Source organism: Coturnix japonica, chromosome 14, assembly GCF_054131305.1.
Source record: "Coturnix japonica strain WE chromosome 14, WE-NBRP24, whole genome shotgun sequence".
Lineage (NCBI taxonomy): Eukaryota > Metazoa > Chordata > Aves > Galliformes > Phasianidae > Coturnix > Coturnix japonica.
In genome coordinates, this window is record NC_140676.1 from 18,668,102 (window position 1) to 18,686,637 (window position 18,536).

The following is an 18,536-nucleotide window of genomic DNA, read 5'->3' on the forward strand; positions in this document are numbered from 1 at the left end:
AGTCTGAGTATGCCTCTTTACTAGGCTTCTCTAATATACCAGAGAAAAGTATCCCTGGCTTCACAATCACGCTTTATTCACGCCATCGGTTTTTGTCTCCATTTCTAGTCTACAGAGAGAAGAGAGCGCTTTGGACTGTTAATTCATTCAGCATGTTTTCTAAGTCTACTCTGTATGAGCAAATTCATTTACCGACATTGTCTGTTTCTTTCCACTGGTAAGAATAGGAATTTAGATGTTAGTTCAGAAGTCAGCACTTCCTCTCTGCTGTTACTTACCACCTGCAGGCACTACAGAGAGATTAGTAGGCACTATAGCAGTGTAGGCTACGTGAAGACACCCATCTAGTAACTTAAATCTGGAATACTTACAATGGCATGTCTTTTTGAGACTGAACATTTCTTTCCACATGTTTAATATGAAATTTCCTATTAAAGTCGTATTAATTCAAAACCCTGATACTTAACTTCTGACAACTCAAACTGTGGAAAGCGTGTCTCATTCCTGGGCCAACTACCGCAGTTTTCGGACCAGTATTGTTTCTTACCTGAAAGGTCAGGAATGTTGAAATACAGTTCAACAGACTTCCATTTCACAAGGTTCGGAGTCCAACTGTTTCCACCTTGAATGTACATAAACAGCTATTCTTTTTCTTCACGCTTTGGTTGGAATTAGTATCTTGTCAGCATGTAGTTTGATTATTTTGGAGTGAAAGATTTCTAGGATGATCACCATTCTGTGTAGTCAGTGCTCCCACTGCACTATACATGTCTAGAACTCAGTATTTAAGTCTAAGTTTATTTAAGTTTAAGTCTAGAACTCACTATGACCTGCATTCAGTGCCAGACAGCCTACCTGAATGCCAGCCATTTCAGTCTCTGAAGATGCTACTCTACTGTTCTTTTTTTTATTTTTATTTTTTCCCTATCGTTTGACTGTTTTCTTAACTGTTATCACAAAGAAGTGAGATTGATCCAGGTCCTGCTTTTTAATATCAACTTTCTACCTTGCATTTAATACTATGGTTTGTTAGTCAAGGTTCAGACTACTTAGTCTTCAGGGTCAGGCAGAAAGAGGCTAATGAATAAATGCCTCTTGGCACTGTCATTTCTTATGTTCATACATGTACTCTCTAGGAAACAGACAGCGGCCAAATGAAATTTATTTAATATTCATTTAATCATGACCAAGAATTCATTGAATTTCTTTCGGTGAATGCTATCTCAAAGCAGAAACAACATTTTAAGCTCAAGGAGGGAAGGGTTAGGCTGGATGTCAGGGGAAAATTCTTTACAGAGAGAGTGGTGAGGGGCTAGAAGCGGCCGTTCCGGAAGGCTGTGGATGCTCCATCCCTGTAGGTGTTCAAGACCAGGTTGGATGGGGCCCTGGATAACCTGTTCTAGTACCAGATCTGGAGGTTGGTGGCTCTGCCTGTGGCAGTGGGGTTGGAACTTGGTGATTCATGGGGTCCCTTCCAACTCAAGTGGTTCTATGATTCTATGAAAACTCATGTTTTGCCAGCAAAAACATTGTAATAAGGGAAATGCAGTGGGTAGGCAGCTAAAAACAAGCACTAGTCTACACTTCCCTTCCGGATGGAAAAATGACTACAGTGATCAGGCTAGGTATCTTTAAAAGGCAATGTCTACCTGCATATGTTTGTGATTTCTCTGACAGCTTTTCAGATATCTTTGTGGAAATGCCTGAAGGATGGTTGAATTTATGGGGAGACTAGCACTAGCACAGCTTTGCATCTGCTTGTTAAGCTGTGAAAAGTAAAAAGAGATAAGCATGTGTGGAAACACAGAAACTACAACCAAAAAGTGAAATCCTCCAAACATAGAAAGAGAAATGATACCACTAAACACCACTAGATGGAAGGGTAATCAAAATAAACCAGAATATGAAGGAATGCTAGAATCACAGGGGTTGATAGGGACCTCCGCAGATTGCCTAGTCCACACATGTCCACCTTGCTAGTTTTAAATCTTTATTACTCTCTTTTTCTTACCGTCCTCCCAATCTTTGACACAGACTGCACCGTACCTCTGAAGTTACACTCCTTTTTTCATTCTGAAAACTAGAAACTTTATTCTACTTCTTTAATTCTATTTATTTTAATTGAGCATTTGGTTAGAAAGAGAGAGAAAGCAATGCCTGAATTCATGCACTTCCAAGCTCATAAAGGACAGAGATAAACAATGTTACCAGAACTCCTGATGCTGACTGCAACAGTAGCTGTGCTGACAGAGCCAAGCAAAGGAAATAAGGGAACTGAGAGCACACAGGCTGGCTGAGAAGCGATCTCTGAAGCTAAAGCAGAGCACAGCAAACGATGCATGCTGAACTGAGATACACACGAAAAATAAGATGAGCAGTAAACAGAGGAACGGACATATTGCAGGCATTGTATTTCCCAGTGCAGGACCCCTTACAGGTCACGCACACAGGGGCTACTTGCTCTGCAAGAATCTGCCTTGACACTGATGGTTCAGAGATTTCACTATTACTTGAGACTAAATGCTGCTGCAGTGCCAATGGCACTTCAAAGGAGGTTTGGACCAAGCGACCATGCAGCCTCCAGACATCTCTTCTAACCAACATCTCTGTGAGCCTATGGACCTGGTTTACCCAGTTCTAAACTGCAGAGCATCTTTTAATCCCTTTGTTAAGCCTGCTTTGTGCTTGAGTTGAACCAGAAACCAGTATTCATGTTTTTCAGGACACTTCTGTGTGAGCCTGAGTTGGTTCATCCATTCCCCAGGCCGGTTCCATCTGTAAAGGGTGCAGCAGAACCGTGCCACACGACCACCAGTATCCCAACTATTCTTTAACTGTGCCAAAATATATGGGGTCTTACACCAAGAAACTGCTTCATCTCATTGTTTCGATGAAAAGATGTGTGGACTTCAAACTGAGAATATGTTTAAGTGGTTTTCAGAACAGAGAAAATAAAGGAAATAGTTTTTCTTTCTTTGCATCAGACCAATACACTTGTTCTGAGCTCAGCAAAGCCTTCCCAGTTGTGACAACTGAATGAATTCACATATCCTGCCTCACTACTTAGCTCCTCTGCTTTAGCTCCAAGTCAATGAGAGAGACAGGAGTTGCAAGCAGGGGCAAATGGGGCATGGATGGGACCTTACCCTTCCTGCCATGACAACAGCTGCATCAACTGTAATACAACAGAAAGGCCCAGAACAGGAGAATTATATTTCAGTTATCCTTTTCACCTGATAAATTAAATGCAGAACAGAATGAAATAACTGGACATAATTGAGTGGACATCCAGCTTTGTACTTGTCTCTATAATATCTGATAATTATATTTTTTGGAGAAGGCTGTGTTGGATTCTCAGTTGGTTCATTCATTGCACAAGTATCTATTAGATTTCCAACCACCGAGATTTATTTCTTCTCGTTCGAAGTCCACATCATCATTTACATGGTCAAGAACATAAATAATGTTGGAAAAAAATTAGTATTAAATTCTAAGAAAAAATATTCAAGTCAATAATAAGAGAAGAAAAATGTATTTTACATATTAAAAATGAAAACAACTGTTATAAATTGTTATAAATTGTTGAGGAATATGATTTAGCTGGGAAGTATTGGTAATGGTTGGACTAGATGATCTTCTAGGTCTTTTCCAACCTTGATAATTGATAAATGTGATTCTGTGAAATATAATGGCCTTAAATGTTTGCTTTTATGTGATAGACGTTTTTAACAAAACGTCTGTGTTGGCACTTACGATTTTAAGTTGTGTAATATTCCCTTTTAGTATTGATGTCTATTTACAACATCTGTGAAGGGTCTGTAACCTGAATGTGACAGGGAAAAACTAACAGACTGCTACTGGAATCTTTCCACTGGGTCCACGTAACAGGCTATTGACCAAAATCTGAAATAGCTCTTCTAATCATCAACAGCAATCTTACACAAATTAGATCAGACCCAGAGGACCTGATTAACTTTAAAATGCCTTACAGACTGAAAGCATCAATTTTGCTCCTCCTGCCCTCCTCTGTGGAGTCAAAATGGGACTGTATAACATACACTAGTTCAGCTGGGCACACACAGGATCAGGATGCAAGTCAGGCAGACAGCAGGGGTTCTACTTCCATGGAAAATTGCATTTCTGAGGACTGAAATTAAATGCGGTCTTTCTTCTTCTTCTTCTTTTTTTTTTTTTTTCCCCTTCACTCTGTTACTCTGTAATTCCCATCCTGCAACAACTCTTTTTAGCAGCTGGAGATGGGCAAATCCCTAGCATGGGAAGCATTAATATCAGTGTAGTGCTGTCATTATAGGGATGCCACTGACAGAGGCAGATGGGGGCTCTGCCAGAGGAGAGCCACGTCTTATTTACCAGGATAGTTTCTGAAAACATACTTTGCTGACAGGGAAGCATGAATGAGAGAACACGAACCATCCTTTGTCATTAATTGATTGATATTTGCACCAACATTTGAAAGACTGACTATCATTGTTATGTCCCAGAGGCCTTACCCAGAGACTTGCGCTTGTTCACTCCTTCTAAATCAGGAACCAAGATTCTCCCCACCGTTTGCCACTTAGGCTCTCTCTTCCCCTGCCCTCCCACACATACCCTTTGTTTGACCCCATCAAAACTACAATGACTAAGCTTTAATAATTTTAATAATAAGCTTTTTATTGAAAGCAAAGAGCTCCGTTCACCCCCACCCATTTTCTTTGGCATTTGGAAGTTGGATCCAGCTTCTGACCAGAGATGCCTCACGGCTGATGAGTACGGATTTGTGCTGGGCGCAGCAGCTGATGCACTCTCCAGGGAAGGAAATTTCCAGTGTTCCTTGCAGTTCATCTGTTCTTTCTCACTCACTGGACGTACTGCTCTCTCTTTTTTCCTCTCCTTTGCCAAAGTCTTGAGTTAGTGGAGTTAAATCATTAAACAGATCCCTGCTGAACCTGAGTATTACACAAACATTTAAAACATATTTGGGAGAAAGACTGAAGAATCACATCAATCAACAGCCCAGGTAGATTCAGAGGACTCGGGAATATTAAGAAACCATCAAATGGTTCAAATGTTCCTGCAGAGCTTTTCTATAGAAGATCATGTTCCAAATATTTTCAGTCTGTTCAATTCCCTTCCAACACGTGCAGCAGAATTATTTCCCATACCTGAAATGAAATCTTACAACGAGCTTTTCTATGTTTCTTGAATTCAACTTCTTTGAAGCAGACATAAGTTTTGGGCTGTATTTTTTTGCTGTATTTTTCATTATCTGTGGTAATACTAAAGTGGATAAATAACTATATTAAATAAACACATTCCCCTAATTTTTCTGCCTGGCTCCCCATAATTCTGCAACCAGGCATTCCTCCTCTTCAGTTCTCCTAAGCCTTATGGGCAGTTTCAATCAGATTAGGAAGCATAAGGTTCGAATAGGAATCTTATCTTAGGTTCCTAATTTGAACAACAAATTTGGACAACTGGAGAAGAAGCTCTCCTAGAGCAAGGTTTCCCTCCCAAGGACAGCAGAGGTAGATCACTGGAATTCCCTAAAGGCAGACCTCGTCCACCAAATGCAGATGCCTAGTCTTAGAGATAAAGACAGTGTTGTTTGTGGAGAAGGACAGAAGCACTGCAAGCAGAGCGGCTCACCAGCTTCCTTAAATTGAACCTCAGTTAGATCCTTAGGTTAGGCAGCCTTGATTACATCTTCACTGTCTACAGAACAAGGAAGATCTCCTGGAGGATGGAGCTCCTGAGATCATTTGTCCCCGCTGAGATGGGACACGTGGAGCTCAGCTATCATACTGTCTGCCCAGCAGTGGCCAAAGGGCCCTACACACGACAGAGGACAGGGCAGGGAAGTTGGGACTGTTATGGCGGGGAGCTGAAGAACCAAGAGAGAAACCCGGAAGAAGTAATTTGCTCCTCTTAGGATTTATTTTTGCTCATTAGTTCTTCTGCTCATAAAACATTTCTTCAAGTATGTCAGTTGCTTTTACTTACTCTTTCACATACCAAATGCATTCCATGTGCACCTGTGCAGGAGTAACAGCCAAGTCCATCCTTTCTGCACCATACACAAATCCTGTAGTACAGGAACATATCTTCTGTGGGAGGATTTACTGATATTGCAGGCCAACTGTCTAACTCTTACAGGAACAACCACTGCACTGATTCTTGCTTACATTTTTAATCTTTCTCTGGCTCTTGGCCATTTCCTAAGGAAATGAAACACGCCTGCATTGTTCCCTCCAGCAGACAGATGAGAAAAAGTCTGTTTTGAACTGTAGGCAGGTCAGTCTCCACTAGCCATTTTTAAAGAGATGGAAAAAAATTCAGCTCGCTTTAGGATTAATCCTACTCTTTCCCATTTAAAATCAATTTTCAGTTTTTGTAATCAGTTTGGTTGCCTCCCAAATCCAGTAAAGCGGATACTTTATTGCCAACTCTTCATTTCTGGTACCAAGTTCTTGATAAGGGCTATGTCAAAGACAACACTTGTTGATCTGCACAGAATTTTCGGTATAGCGTCTCACATAGGTTCTTTGTCTAAATAAAGCAGTGGATGACACATACACCTTCGCAATTATTTTTTCTAACGATCTCCATTTTGAAGGTTACAAAATACCACTGATGTTGTTTCAAGTAACAAGGATTCTTAGCATTCTAGACTTTCCCTTGACTAAGTACTTGGCTGAAATCCATTTTTTATGTATATTAGCATTCTAATCTCCCTGCAGCACTCACAAATTAATACTTTTACTCATTTGAATGAAGACACAACATTTAATAAGCCAATGTATAACTCAGCTGAGAAGACCAAGATTTTCAGCCTGATTTCAAAGTAACCTCAAAATGTAGCAAGTTTTTAACCTTGTGATTAACACAATGCAACAAGGTAAAGTCACCAAATACCTAATCACTATTACGAATCGTCCTCCATGGGAATTCAGAAGACAAATAAAAAACTGTTGCCTAATGAAAGCTTTAATGCCATGAGAGCTGAAACCACTGGCTCAGAATCAATTGAAAACCTGAAACAATAAGTTCAGTACACTTGATTACTGCCCCGCCCCCTCCCACCTCCCCCAGTTGGAAAACACCCTTTGTTCCATCCTATAAAAATTATGTTGTCAGAAAAATATGGTATTTTGTCAAGGATTTCTGCATCATGACTGTCCACTCACTTGGTGCTGGAGCAACAGTTCTGTCCAGGCTGTCCGTTCTGGGCAAATGGCCACAGAACGTGCACCAGTAGCCAAATTCCCAGCCAGTAGTTGAACAGTCTATTTGCATACAATGCAGATACACGGTGGGAAAACAAACAAAAAAAAAAACCAAACAGAAAAGAAACAAACAAAACAAAACAACAACAACAACAACAAAAACCAACAAGAAACAAAACAAGCAAACAAAAAAAAAAAACCCAACCAAATACCTCTAGTAATTCCAAACCTAGAAGAGAAGGCAGAGAAGTTTGGGAAGAAACTCTATGAAGAGATCTGGATTCATATCTACGAAATCAGATTTAGTGTTCATCTCTATGAATGTACTTTCTAGAGGTATGTATAATGACATCTTTTGGATCCTGAATGAAAATCATACTAATAACATGCTGCTACAGCTCTGGTAGAGCAGGGCTCAAAGACTTCCTGGTGACCACAGCTGGGCAAATGGGAACCCCACACCTTGTAGTGTTGTACCTGCCAACAGAATCTGAGAGAAAGAAAAAAGGACAAAGCGGTTGAATCCATCTTATGGAGAAACAGTTAAATGTGATGAGCCATGCTTTCTGGGACGTGAGCAAATGCCTTCCAAAGGGAAGCAGAAAGTGGCCACCAAGTCGTACTTGGTTTATGCATGACCACCCTACTTAAACCAGTAAAACATAAAGATATATTGAACCAAACTAAAGTGGAAGTACATCGTAACCCTGTAAATACCCAACCCCATCATAACAGAGAAACAAAAAATAAAAGATTACGATGAAGAAAAAAAAAATCAAAAAATACTAATTATAACTGAGATCCCAGCTAAAAACTTGCTACTAAAAAAGTTGACCTCAGTGTTTATACCATTACAACAACAAAAAACTTGTGAGCGGAATAACATAAAGAACCACAAAGGAGAAACAAAATAAATTTAACAAGTATTTATTAATCAAAAAAAGAAACAGAACGAAGATGAAAAGTTTGTATCCATATACGGCAGTAAAGTCCCCCGGCGCGCTCCAACTTCCCCATTAGCAAAGGCGCGCGTCCCCCGGCGAGCTCCCATCTACCCCCTAGCCAAGGCGCGCGTCCCTCTAAAACCTAACCTCGGCTGGCGCACTAAATCTAACCTCGGCTGGCGCACTAAATCTAACCTCGGCTGGCGCACTAAATCTAACCTCGGCTGGCGCACTAAATCTAACCTCGGCTGGCGCACTAAATCTAACCTCCGCGGGCGCACTAAATCTAACCTCGGCTGGCGCACTAAATCTAACCTCGGCTGGCGCACTAAATCTAACCTCGGCTGGCGCACTAAATCTAACCTCGGCTGGCGCACTAAATCTAACCTCGGCTGGCGCACTAAATCTAACCTCGGCTGGCGCACTAAATCTAACCTCGGCTGGCGCACTAAATCTAACCTCCGCCGGCGCACTAAAACTAACCTCGGCTGGCGCACTAAAACTAACCTCGGCTGGCGCACTAAATCTAACCTCGGCTGGCGCACTAAATCTAACCTCGGCTGGCGCACTAAATCTAACCTCGGCTGGCGCACTAAATCTAACCTCCGCCGGCGCGGAGTCCCCCGGCGCGCTCCCACCTCCCCCTTAGTCAAAGCGAGAGTCCCCCGTCGCGGGTCCCACGCCGCGCTCCCACCTCCCTCTTAGTGATATCGCGCGTCCTCTGTCGCGGGTCCCCCGCCGCGATCCCACCTCCCCCTTAATCAAGGCGAGCGTCCCCCATCGCGGTCTCACCTCCCTCTTAGTCAAGGCGAGCGTTCCCCGTACCGGGTCCCTCGCCGCGCTCCCACCTCCCCCTTAGTCAAGGAGAGCGTCCCCCGTCGCGCTCCCACCTCCCCCTTAATCAAGGCGCGCGTTCCCTGTCCCGGGTCCCCCGTCGCGCTCCCACCTCCCCCTTAGTCAAGGCGAGAGTCCCCCGCCGCGGGTCCCCCGCCGTGTTCCCACCTCCCCCTTAATCAAGGCGAGAGTCCCCCGCTGCGGGTCCCCCGCCGTGTTCCCAAATCCACCTTAGTCAAGTCGAGCGTCCCCCGGCTCGCTCCCACCTCCCCCTTAGTCAAAGCGAGAGTCCCCCGTCGCGGGTCCCCCGCCGCGCTCCCACCTCCCTCTTAGTGATATCGCGCGTCCTCTGTCGCGGGTCCCCCGCCGCCATCTCACCTCCCCCTTAATCAGGGCGCGCGTCCGCCGTCGCGGGTCCCACGCCTCGCTCCCTCCTCCCCCTTCATCAAGGCGAGCGTCCCCCGTCGCGCTCCCACCTCCCCCTTAATCAAGTCGCGCGTTCCCCGTCCCGGGTCCCTCGCCGCGCTCCCACCTCCCTCTTAGTCAAGGCGAGCGTCTCCCGTCGCGGGTCCCCCGCCGTATTCCCACCTCCCTCTTAGTCAAGGCGAGAGTCCCCCGTCCCGGGTCGCACGCCGCGCTCCCATCTCCCCCTTAGTCAAGGCGAGCATCCCGCGTCGCGCTCCCACCTCCCTCTTAGTCAAGGCGAGCGTCCCCCGCCGTGCTCCCACCTCCCTCTTAGTCAAGGCGAGCGTTCCCCGTCACGGGTCCCTCGCCGCGCTCCCACCTCCCCCTTAGTCCTATCGCGCGTCCTATGTCGCGGGTCCCACGCCGCGCTCCCACCTCCCCCTTAGTTATATCCCGCGTCCCCCGTCACGGGTCCCCCGCCGCGCTCCCACCTCCGGTTTAGCCATGATGAGCGTCCCCCGCCGCGCTCCCACCTCCCCTTTAGTCAAGGCGCGCGTCCCCCGTCGCGGGTACCCCGTCGCGCTCCCACCTCCCACTTAGTCAAGGCTAGCGTCCCACGCCGTGCTCCCACCTCCCCCTTAGTCATATCGCGCGTCCTCTATCGCGGGTCGCCCGCCGCGATCCCACCTCCCCCTTAATCAAGGCGAGCATCCCCCGTCGCGCTCCCACCTTCCCCTTAGTTATATCGCGCGTCCTATGTCGCGTCCCCCGTCGCGCTCCCACCTCCGGTTTAGCCAAGACGAGCGTCCCCCGCCGCGCTTCCACCTCCCCCTTAATCAAGGCGAGCATCCCCCGCCGCGGGTCCCTCGCCGCGCTCCCACCCCACCCTTAGTCAAGGCGAGCGTCCCCCGTCGCGCTCCCACCTCCCCCTTAGTCATACCGCGCGTCGTCCGTCGCGGGTTCCCCGCCGCGCTCCCACCTCTCCCTTAGTCAAAGAGAGCGTCCCCCGCCGCGCTCCCACCTCCTGTTCCCGTCCCCTCAACGGGCTACCTCCATCCTCACCGCGCTGTGCTCCCATCCTCCGCCACCGGTCCCATCCTCTGCCGTGCTCCCGTCCTCCGCCGTGCTCCCTTTTCCTGTACGTGATGGTGTTTGATTATTAACTGCATTATGCCCGTTTATCTCGGAAATAGGAGTCTAGGAGTACATGTCATTGAGGGATTGCATTTTTGGCCATATATTTCAGGCACTTGAGGATCAAGGAGTTGACTACTCAAGGGACTGGAAAGAGTCTGGAGAAGTCATGGCTGTCAGGTGAAGTTCCTCGTGTGCCATCAAGTTCCTGTAACCATCAGGAAGATCAACCTGATATCATGGTCATCTACGACGAGTTATGACTAAGGTACTAACACAACAGGAAGGAATATTTAAAATGATTGCCCTACCATCTCCAAAGATCTACGCTCATAGGGGAAAAAAAATCCACAAGTAACCCATCTCCAGTCTGCCCTGAAATGGGGCCTATCAGAGGTGGACCGGGTCCTTTTCCCTGGTGTTCTGTCCGTGTTTCAGGCTGTGACTCAATCGTTATCATACAGTGACTCAAGGAACTTACACGTCTGCACCTCAATGCTGTGCTAAGGCACACGGAAGGGAGGAAGACAGTACAGGATAACCAGCATGACTTCACAAAGCGTAGGCCCTGCCCGACCAAACTTGTCCCTTTGTGATTTAAGTGCATCAGTGATGTAAGAACGGAATGCTGTTTCTCTATTAGATATTGAAAAGGGGAGATGGAGCTGAAGAAGTAGAGTACCACGTATTTGGATTTCGTAACTTCTCCTTAAAAACGGCTGATGTTTACAAGTAGAAATACCATCTCTGTTAGTAGCACAGTTTAGAAATACAGTCGCTGAATGATGGGATTCATTATTGCTTGCAAAAATATTGTACGGCTATTCTGTTTGGATAAAAGACCCTCAGCAAAAGTAAAACAGACTTAACAAACATCACAGAAGTCAGGGCCTTTACACAAGGCTGCGTAGCCTTGCTCTGTGGGTAGGCTGGGATGGAACAGGCAGGCATCAAGACGCTCCCCTCTAACCTCCTTCCAAGCTTATCTCTAGGCAAGGATGAGCAGATGTCCAGAAACAACAACCAAGTACTGAATGAGCACCTGTGCAAACTTAACTCATCGGTGAGATATACTTAGCTAGCAAAAATTAATGCTTATTCAGTATTCACATGTTTAGTTGAGCATCAGGAAGATTGCGAACCTAAAATACTCAGCCAATGAGGAACCAGGGGAGAAAGAGCAATAGGGCACAAAAGATGGAACACTTTTCTCTACATTGAAAAGGATTTGAATGACAAGTTGTGTCCCTCAGGGGTCAGGGCCCTTGAACAACTTCATCAGGGGAGCTGGCCAAGACAGCCCCCAAAGGGCCCTTCCCTTCCCACTCTTGGTACAAGGACTTGACGGTTCTGGGTTGGGCCCCACTGGGCTTCACGCTGCAGCACAGCCCTGCAGCTGCTCAGCACCGCTGAGGAAAATGGCAACCGAAACGTGAGAGCAGCTGTACCCATAGTTAAAACGCAACTACTCACCGCCCACCGACGACCGCACAGCGCCATCCAGCGCGGGCTCCACAACCGCCGAACAACGTCTGCCCTCCACGAAGCGTTATGACGCCCGCCTTACGTCACGTGGTACGGAACAGCCCCTGCTACTGCAGACCCTGTCCCAGCCCCCCCATCATGGCGGCGGCTCCGCCCGGCCCCGCGGCCCGGCCTGGCCCTGGGAGCGGGCCCAGCTCTCAGCAGCAACCGAACCTGGGTATGATACTAAAGCTTTATATATATATGTAATCTATTATCTATTTATATTATTTATAAGTACATCCCTATAAAGTTAACACATCATGGATTCTATGTTTCAATCAACAATGTCATCCTGGACTTCCTGTAGGTATAGGATGTGTCTCACTTCACAGAACCGTTTGTGTTGGAAGGAATGCTTAAAGCCCATCTGGTCCAACTGCCCTGCAGTGAGCAGGAACACCTGCAGCTCCATCAGGTGCTCAGAGCCACATCCAGCCCGATCTCGGGTGTCTGCAGGCATGGGGCATCCACCACCTATCAGGGCAACCCTATTAGCATGAGCAAGAGTTGCAAATGTGCCCTGTTCACTCACATCACTGTCATTTGATATCCTCAAAAGCAATTTCATGTGGATAGTCAGCTATCTTTTCATTCCTTCCATTCGTTGTATTTCTGCCATTCACTGAAACCGGAGACTTGTTTATACAGCTATGTGAGTTTGATTTTTCTTGTAGATCACAGTCAATAGTGCTTTTACACAAGAAAGGTTAAATTCTTATCTCCTCAAGTCTAATCAGTACTTTCCTTCACCAAACATGCAAACCGTGTGCCTTAAGGTGTGTGTGGATTATGATGCTGACATAAGGAAAATCATTTTCTAATTTTATTTTTATTTTTGTGTGTGTGTGTGTGTGTGTGTGTGTGTTGTTTGTTTGTTGGAAAGTACTTGACATTTTCAGAGATACAGATTCAGGGCTTGGTCCGTGCATGTAAAACTCCAGCCTGGAGGGTAATGAGCTGACTGAGAGCTCCCTCCTTACCTAAATTAAAGTCATTCTCTGAAAATAAACGGTGTTAAACTCTTAAAAACAAACAAACAATATGGGGAAAGTTAGTAACACGTTAGGAAAAGAAATCTCTACTCAGAAGATAGCGAGGCACTGACAGAGGTTGCGCATTGAAGCTGTGGGTACCCCATCCCTGGAGGCATTCAAGGCCAGGTTGGATGTGGCCCTGGGCATCCTGAGCTACTGGGGGGCAGCCCTGTCTGCAGCAGGAAGGTTGAGGCTGAATGATTTTAAAGTTCCCTTCCAACCTAAGCCATTCTATGATTTAGTGCTTACCTGCTGATCTGAAGTATCTGCCATTTGGATATCTAGCCCTAGACAGGCGGGCTAAAGCAGAGATGAACTTACAAAGCACCACATCTGAATGCTATTTTGTTCCCTTCCGTTATCTAGAAAAGGAAACTAAATGATCAGCCTGAAGGTAAATGTCTGAAGTTTGACAGTGTGAATCTCATGTTTGTTTAAGATAAATACTGGCCTGGAGGAATATTTCAAACAATTAATTTTCAGCTTTTTACCGAAACGGAAAAAAACCGATTTGGTACTTCAGTTACAAATTCAAACATAGTTTTTAGAGCTTTGTAGATTTATAATGTTTACGTTACTGTGCATGTTCTTTCTGGCCATGCCATCTCTATGCTAGGGCTTTGTGTGTTCCCTTGAGTTGCACAAAAACCCTCTGAGGTCACCAGGATTTCAGTGTTGGAATGAACAAGCTCTTAAATATTCTTGAATTCAAGAATATTTACATACAGGGAGAACATTTTCTGAGGCAAGCAAACTGATTCTGGTAGACAAAAGGACTGCACGCCTGGATGTTTTTGTTTGTATATGCCAGCACGTGTGTTTCATGTGACCAAAATGGCAATTATTCCTGTCACAGAATGAGACCGGGAGTGCGACAAGATGATCCCATCGCATGTGTGATAAGATGATCCCATTACCTGAACTGTGGGTGATAAATGTTGTGTTTTAGACACATCAGAGAGAGAGTACTTTTGGTCACATAATGAGGAAGGACTGTGATTTGTTTTGGTGGGTCAGAACGCAGATACTTCATCAGCGGTTTATGCTCTGTTCAAGTATGCTAAGAATATACCATTTGTCATTTAAATGAGCTCATTTTAATGTGCAATGAAGCATGATTCATGTTTCCTTATACAATTTTATTAGCCTTTTCAGTTTGGGTATTTATCTGTTGTTTTGCCTTTTCAGTGTAGACATTTGGATTATTGGAAGCAGCCCAAGCAAAACTGAATGAATGGACGGCATGCAGGTGAGGTTTGAATGCATCTCAAATGGCTCTGAAGCGCGTAAGATGATTGTCCTCCGGTAGGATGCAGTCCCATATTGCATGCATTCAGCTTTCTGTAGTGATGAGTCATATGGACCCAAATGAGAATAGCCACGTGTGTAAAATTGAGATTGGAGTACTTGCAACGATATCACCACAGCACTTCAGAGCTGTCCAGTGTTTTCAACTGAGGCCTTTTATCTTCTTCTTTTTTCCCTGGCAGGTATCAGGAAGGTTTAAAATCATTGGCAAGCCCGAAGGGAAAATATTTAATCCTTAAGCAAACACGATTTTAGTACCATCAGCTCCTGACAGAAATCCCCAATTAGTATATCTTTTATTTATAATGATATCGTATGTCATTGGTTTATAAAGACAGTATACCACAAATGTGCGTGAGTAACAACAGAAAGCTTTAAATATTTAATCTGTATAAATCATTGCATTATTTTCATTCCAAACCGATGTCATTTTAAAACATTATTCAGTCCCATCCAAGAATTTCAGTTTTGGGGCATTTTGAAGTACTTGAGAAAAACATTTTTAATGGAAGTTTCTGAGGGAAAAAAAAAAAAAAAAAAAAAAAAAAGCACTATAGATTTCAGAGCCAATATGCATCCAGAGACTGTGCAAGATGGTCATAAATAGAGGAGATGAGAGAGGAGAAGAAAAAAGAAGGAGAGAGGAGAGGAGAGCAGAGGTGTGATAGGAGAGGAGAGGGGAAATGAAAAGAAAAAAGAAAAGGAAAAGCAAAGAAAGAAAAAGAAAGCAAAGAAAAGAAGGCATCTGGAACATCCATTCCAGATGTAAACTGATGTAAAGTACTCAGTACCTCTGAAAATGAGCTTGCTTACCACGTGCCTGAATTAGGATAGATTGGTGCTTTGAAAATGTGAGCTTGACAACTCGGTTTTGCAAATGTGCAGCAATGTTTGATATAACATTTCCATCACAGGAGATCCTGCGCACATCGCAGTCAGGGAGGAAACAGGATGTCTGGAACAAGCGCAGGTGATGCCTCTGGGCTTGACCTTGACACTGCAGCTGGTGCTTGCAGGGCTGGATTCCTGTCTTCTTGAGCCTTGTGAAGCTTGGCAGTGTACAACAGCCTACCATGCATCACAGGATGCATTTTCAGGACCGGAAGCCAAGCTGTTATTGTTATTTACAGAGAACCTTTTCGCCATATGGGAGGCTTTCCTTCTAGAAAAGTTTCAAATGCAGCAACCGATCCTGCACTGCTCTTCCATCACTCTTGTACAGGTCATGGTGGGACAGCTGGAAGCCTCTTTCTGTCTTCGTTCAAACAAGTACCAAAGAGAGTTTTACGAGATCCATCAGCAAATGCTGCAATCCAAGCACATGCTAGGGCAACTCACAGTCACTTTGAAAGCAGGACTGCCCTGTGATTTCAGCAGGGACTTCCTGAAAACACGTGGTGCAGTGTGGTCTTTGGCATTTATATCCCGTCTCACTTCAGGCATGGGGGAAAAAAAAACAACCCAGGAAAATTTAAATAAAACAAATCAAGATTAGTGTAATCTCAGCGTTATGAATGTATATGCTCCGACTTCAGGAAATTATCTTTTTCAGCCTTCCATCAACTCAGCTGTTGAGCATATGTTGGCCTTGGTTAGTTTTGTTATGTTTGAGGGCACAGACATCAGTATGTATCTAATATTTGTTTCATATCTCTGAGATTTACAATTGATATGTATACTTTAATACTTCTGATAACATATAATGTTTGTCTTCTAAATCTCTGGGACAGTGGCCATCAGCCTGTTCTTGTGCTGGTAACAATAAGTTAATGCACATGTGCATGTGTATGCATATCTATGGCTCTTGATATGTGACTATGTTGATAGTGACTATGACTATCAGTCAATGTTCATAAGATCCCTCTCAGTCTTCTCTTCTCCAGTCCAAACATGGTCTCTCAGCCTTTCCTCATAGGCTGAGAGATATAGGTCCCTAATAATCTTTGTAGCCTTCTGCTGTACGCTCTTGAGTAGTTCCCTGTCTTTCTTGAGCCGCTGAGCAGCACAAGAGCCAGATGAACTTTCACTCTTTTCAAAACCACGTGATGTCGTATAGTATGGAATACCCCTTTGGCCTGTTTAAGTCAGCTGTCCTAACTCCATTCCCTTCCAGCTCCTTAGTCCCTTCACTGAGGACGGCCTTGGCTCAGTACAACACTACTTAGAATTGGCGTGTTATTAACACCATTTTTTTTCCTAGAACCAAAACATAACATCATTCCAGGGACTCTGAAGAAAAATCCATCCCAGCTAAAACTAAGACACCATGTCAGACACCATTCTGTCAGAGTGCCCCTCTGCTGCCATCTGTTACATGGCAAGAAAACATAATGGACTATTGGTGGGAAAGTTCAATCTACCGCCGTGCCACCAATGTCTGCTTCAGTCAACATAAATACATTTGTTATCTGTGAATTTTCAAATGGAATGTGTAGAGTTGCAATGAGACATTCAACTCAAAAGTCTGAGTATGCCTCTTTACTAGGCTTCTCTAATATACCAGAGAAAAGTATCCCTGGCTTCACAATCACGCTTTATTCACGCCATCGGTTTTTGTCTCCATTTCTAGTCTACAGAGAGAAGAGAGCGCTTTGGACTGTTAATTCATTCAGCATGTTTTCTAAGTCTACTCTGTATGAGCAAATTCATTTACCGACATTGTCTGTTTCTTTCCACTGGTAAGAATAGGAATTTAGATGTTAGTTCAGAAGTCAGCACTTCCTCTCTGCTGTTACTTACCACCTGCAGGCACTACAGAGAGATTAGTAGGCACTATAGCAGTGTAGGCTACGTGAAGACACCCATCTAGTAACTTAAATCTGGAATACTTACAATGGCATGTCTTTTTGAGACTGAACATTTCTTTCCACATGTTTAATATGAAATTTCCTATTAAAGTCGTATTAATTCAAAACCCTGATACTTAACTTCTGACAACTCAAACTGTGAAAAGCGTGTCTCATTCCTGGGCCAACTACCGCAGTTTTCGGACCAGTATTGTTTCTTACCTGAAAGGTCAGGAATGTTGAAATACAGTTCAACAGACTTCCATTTCACAAGGTTCGGAGTCCAACTGTTTCCACCTTGAATGTACATAAACAGCTATTCTTTTTCTTCACGCTTTGGTTGGAATTAGTATCTTGTCAGCATGTAGTTTGATTATTTTGGAGTGAAAGATTTCTAGGATGATCACCATTCTGTGTAGTCAGTGCTCCCACTGCACTATACATGTCTAGAACTCAGTATTTAAGTCTAAGTTTATTTAAGTTTAAGTCTAGAACTCACTATGACCTGCATTCAGTGCCAGACAGCCTACCTGAATGCCAGCCATTTCAGTCTCTGAAGATGCTACTCTACTGTTCTTTTTTTTATTTTTATTTTTTCCCTATCGTTTGACTGTTTTCTTAACTGTTATCACAAAGAAGTGAGATTGATCCAGGTCCTGCTTTTTAATATCAACTTTCTACCTTGCATTTAATACTATGGTTTGTTAGTCAAGGTTCAGACTACTTAGTCTTCAGGGTCAGGCAGAAAGAGGCTAATGAATAAATGCCTCTTGGCACTGTCATTTCTTATGTTCATACATGTACTCTCTAGGAAACAGACAGCGGCCAAATGAAATTTATTTAATATTCATTTAATCATGACCAAGAATTCATTGAATTTCTTTCGGTGAATGCTATCTCAAAGCAGAAACAACATTTTAAGCTCAAGGAGGGAAGGGTTAGGCTGGATGTCAGGGGAAAATTCTTTACAGAGAGAGTGGTGAGGGGCTAGAAGCGGCCGTTCCGGAAGGCTGTGGATGCTCCATTCCTGTAGGTGTTCAAGACCAGGTTGGATGGGGCCCTGGATAACCTGTTCTAGTACCAGATCTGGAGGTTGGTGGCTCTGCCTGTGGCAGTGGGGTTGGAACTTGGTGATTCATGGGGTCCCTTCCAACTCAGGTGGTTCTATGATTCTATGAAAACTCATGTTTTGCCAGCAAAAACATTGTAATAAGGGAAATGCAGTGGGTAGGCAGCTAAAAACAAGCACTAGTCTACACTTCCCTTCCGGATGGAAAAATGACTACAGTGATCAGGCTAGGTATCTTTAAAAGGCAATGTCTACCTGCATATGTTTGT

The 18,536-nt window shown here is 44.4% G+C and overlaps 3 long non-coding RNA genes across 3 annotated transcripts; 1 reads left to right on the top strand and 2 right to left on the bottom strand.

Moving 5' to 3' along the window:
• Window positions 1–898: 898 nt before the first annotated feature.
• Window positions 899–12,116, bottom strand: LOC146758511 (uncharacterized). Its single transcript, XR_014934528.1, has 3 exons — window positions 12,017–12,116; window positions 10,472–10,545; window positions 899–4,949 (listed from the first exon to the last, which is right to left on the bottom strand). It is a non-coding gene; the product is annotated as an uncharacterized LOC146758511 (long non-coding RNA).
• LOC146758512 (uncharacterized) lies at window positions 8,138–9,861 on the bottom strand. Its single transcript, XR_014934527.1, has 2 exons — window positions 8,774–9,861; window positions 8,138–8,653 (listed from the first exon to the last, which is right to left on the bottom strand). It is a non-coding gene; the product is annotated as an uncharacterized LOC146758512 (long non-coding RNA).
• A 15-nt stretch (window positions 12,117–12,131) lies between the features above and the next one.
• LOC146758513 (uncharacterized) lies at window positions 12,132–15,912 on the top strand. Its single transcript, XR_014934521.1, has 3 exons — window positions 12,132–12,245; window positions 14,293–14,353; window positions 15,327–15,912. It is a non-coding gene; the product is annotated as an uncharacterized LOC146758513 (long non-coding RNA).
• The last annotated feature ends 2,624 nt before the right edge of the window (window positions 15,913–18,536 follow it).